Raw genomic sequence first — 3948 nt, 5'->3', positions numbered from 1 at the left:
CAGACGTCTCCTGTGTAATCCTCCAAACCCAGCTAGGGCAGTGCAGTTAGGCCTGTTTCTCCGATGGCCAGACTAAGGGCCTGGAGAAGGGCTTGTGTGGGGTGGAGAGAGCAGATAGGACATGGGGGGAACACAGGTATGTGTGTTTCTCGGGGTCCCTGCCCTAGAGCCACAAATGATCAGGTAGCCCAGGGCTGGGGCTAAAGCCCCTCCTCACACCATTCACGGCTTGCTCAGATTTGTTGCCATGTGGAACCAGCAGGGACCCGGATGATGGGGATAAAAATGCCACCTGCTAAGCACCTCCTGCGTGATTAAGTCCCTCAATCCTCACAACACCCTTTTGAGGTCACCATCTCAAACCCAAAGAAACAGAAGCTCAGAGAGCAATGGCAGCAGAATTCAAATCCAGCATCCAGCTCCAAAGCCTGTTCAGTGATGCACCCACTGCAGATGAGGAAACTGAGTCCCAGAATGGGGCAGGCCCAGGGGCCAGTGACGACAGTGAGCTAGGCAGAACTCAATGCCCCCACTGCCTCCAGGGAGGGAGGAGGAAGCAATCTCCTCGCAGAATTCAGGGAAACACATTTATTCTCAGCCTGATTTGAGAGCAGACCTTGATGGAAAGATAGAAATGCCCCCTCACCCCCCAAGGAGTTCTCAGGAGGACCTGGTGGGGGCAGGGAGGGGGTGGCATCAATGAAACATGGAGGCAGGACCCCGATGGGGGCTGGGGGTGGGTGGGAAGCAAAGACTGGGAGAACTCCTCACCCAGTGGGGAGTGAGAGCTCACGTTCATTCATTCCCTACAGGGGCAGCTGTGTCCGTGCTGGCTGGGAGTGGGCACAGGCTTGGTTTGCCCAGGGCAACACCATCTCCCATGGGCTGCAGAGGGCCCTGGGCGGGCCAGAGGAAGGGCCAGGGTTGGGCTTGTCACAGAAAGCTTTCTGAGTAGCTGACATTCCTGTACAGTTATAACCAGTGGAGTCTGGAGAAGGGTATCCTGTGGCAGATATTGTACGTGCAAAGACCCAGAGACAGGGAACAAGGCGGGGGGTGATGAGCAGCACGGGGTGCAGAGAGGAGCAGGACTGAGTGCAGGAAGCAGACCCACCTTGGATGCCAAGGCCGGGGCCTGGGCTGTGTCCTGCAGGTCTTGGAGGGACAGTGGCCGCCTCTGAGGCATTGACTGGGAAGGGGCAGGAGGCAACATTCTGGGGTGATGGAAATGTTCTATACAGAGATAGGGGTGTGGACTACAAGGTTGTACAAAATTGTCAAAATTCAACAAATAAACACTTGAGATCGGTGCATTTCACTGTAGGTAAACTTTATATCCACAGAAAAGAATCACAATGGCGTGCATTTTGAAGTGTTCAGAAGGAAATGTACTGTTCCCTGCAGCTTACTTTGAAATACATTTTTTAAAAAGACAGATTCTTGGATGCATGGGTCGATATGTGATGAAGCAGGAAGAACAACGTGCTAATGGCGGGGATGGCCGGTGGGTGGAAGGTGACAAGTGTATGGGTCTTTAGGGTACAATTCTTTCAACTTTGCTGTATGTGTGAATATTTCATAATGAAAGATTGGGAGAAAATCTTCTGCAGGTCAAAAGAAGCCCATCTACTTGTTCTCATCACACCAGCCCCAAGTTTGAAGAGTCAGACCTATATGCATCTCCCTGAATCTTCCAATCAGTCCCGGGAGGCAGGCATTATATCCATTTAACAGATGGAAATGATGAGAGGCACAGAGAAGGGAAATGGCTGGCCCAAGGTCATGCAGTGAGTTGGGGCTTGAGCCTGAGTTTGAACCTGAATCAGCCTGACGCTGAGTCCAGTCCCAGGGTGCTTCCTGGCTGCCCAAGCCATCTGGAGAAGGTAGTGCCTGACTTAGAGCTGGAAACCAGATGCATCTGTAGGTGTTCCTAGTTCTCCCATCTGGGGGCCTGCCTCGCTGGAGTCTCCAGCAATGTGCCCAGACCAGAGGCTGATGAACCTCAGCTCATGTGACACTATCCGGAGCTGAACATGGCTCTCAGAATTAGCCACAAACCGCAAACCTTTGTGGTTTCGGGGCTCAATGCCTGCTTTGCAGAGCACATCTGGATTCCAATCTCTCATAATTACATGGTGTTTCCCTCTGTAGGTCTGGGCTCCAACCCAGCTGCTATATAAGGCTGCCCTGTAACTAGACTCAGCCAAAACCAGAGGGCCCGGTGAATAGGACCGCTCAAGCCTGAGCTGCAGGGACGTTGCAGGGGTAAGGAGGGGCCCCTTCCCCATTGAGTGTCTGGGTAGTGGGAAGCTGAGGCCTTGGGAGGCACTGAGGAGAGTCTCAGACTGGAGACCTATCAAAGTGACCCCTCTCTGAGCCTCTGTTGCCTTGCCTATAACATGGACACAGTCAGGAGAGCCTCTCAGGGATCAACAAAAGGGCCTGAGCCGTACCAGTTACATGAGTTAACAGAGCTGCACTTATATTTCCAAGGGATTTGGGGTACCTGGCACCTTTGCTGCTTCTCTGAGACTCCTCAGCTGCTTGCCAGAAATCCCTCCATTGGTGTCCATCTTTTTAACTGAAGATGGTGATCCCTCTTTGTACACAGAACTTTCTAGGTAGTAGGTTAGGATGAGGTAAAGAAGCCAGAAAAAAATATATTTTTGCACATATTAGTCCTCATATTCTAGTATAAATGAGTGCTTCCAATATTCCAGAAGTAGGTGGGAGTGGGGGAAAAAACTTGGGGGCTTTGTGAACTTCAAGTGAAGTGGTGGCCGGGAGAAGAGAAGAGGGTATGTAAGTGGAGGGGGCTGAAGCTAGTGATTTCACAATTTGGCCCAGAGGGGAGTTGATCCTCTGAAGCTGACAACTGGGTAGACTGAATTAATGGAGTGAGAGAAGTGAAGAGTGCAGAGTTAAGGCATGGAGGGCATGGAGGCAGCAACATAAAGTTTCTCAGAGGCTGAGCAGCTCATCCCAAAATGCATGCTTTCCTTCTCCCCAATCTCATAACAGTCCACACCCGTTCCTTAGGGCTCTGAAATAATAGTACCAAGACAATAACAACAGCTGCTGGTTATTGAGTGTCTACCGCATACCAGAAACAATGTGTTAGTGATGAGGAGGCAGAGGTTCAAAAAGGTAAAGTCTCTTGTCTAAGGATTAGAACCTAGATAGCTCTGATCCAGAGCCCTTAATCTTAACTACATGGTGTAGAACGGTCTCCTCCAAAGAGGTAGGAGTGTTTTCTGGCTGGCTGGATGCATTGAAAGGGTGGCTAGATGAATGTGTTGATAGGTGGACGGATGGATGGATGGATGGATGGATGGATAGAAGAATGGGTGGATGGATGGATGGATGGATGGATGGAAGAATGGGTGGATGGATGGATGGATGGATGGATGGAAGGAAGGAAGGATGGATGGATGGATGGAAGAATGGATGGGTGGGTGGATGGGTGGAAGGATAGATGGACGGATAAATTGAATGGATGGAAAGATGGGTGGGTGGAGGATGAATGGGTGGATGGGAGGATGGATGGATTGGTGGGTGAACAGAGGGGTAGATGCTGGAGAGATTTCCTCTAGAAGCTGTCTGCTACTAGGTGCTACTTTGATTAGAATCCTCATGACCCCTCTCCCTGATGCTCCATTTGGAAATTTCATCTTGGGGGATAATGAGACATCCATGGCTCTAGGACAGTTTGGTTAATGAATCTGCTTTATGTCTCCAGATTCATTTCATTTTGAAAAACTTAGAAGGTGGTATTGGGAATTCTGGACCTGCCCCATGTGTGACCTCAGTACATCCCCTCCGCCTCAGTCTCAGGGTGCTAGTATGACTCTTGGCAGGGGGTGCCTAGCTCCGTCTGCTGGCCAGGGTGGTGACCCCCAGCCACAGCCCTCTGATGCACTGTCTCCTCAGCACAGAAGCTGCGCCAGC

The sequence above is a fragment of the Halichoerus grypus genome, chromosome 10 (genome assembly GCF_964656455.1).
Source record: "Halichoerus grypus chromosome 10, mHalGry1.hap1.1, whole genome shotgun sequence".
Lineage (NCBI taxonomy): Eukaryota > Metazoa > Chordata > Mammalia > Carnivora > Phocidae > Halichoerus > Halichoerus grypus.
This window is presented reverse-complemented; position numbering follows the sequence as displayed.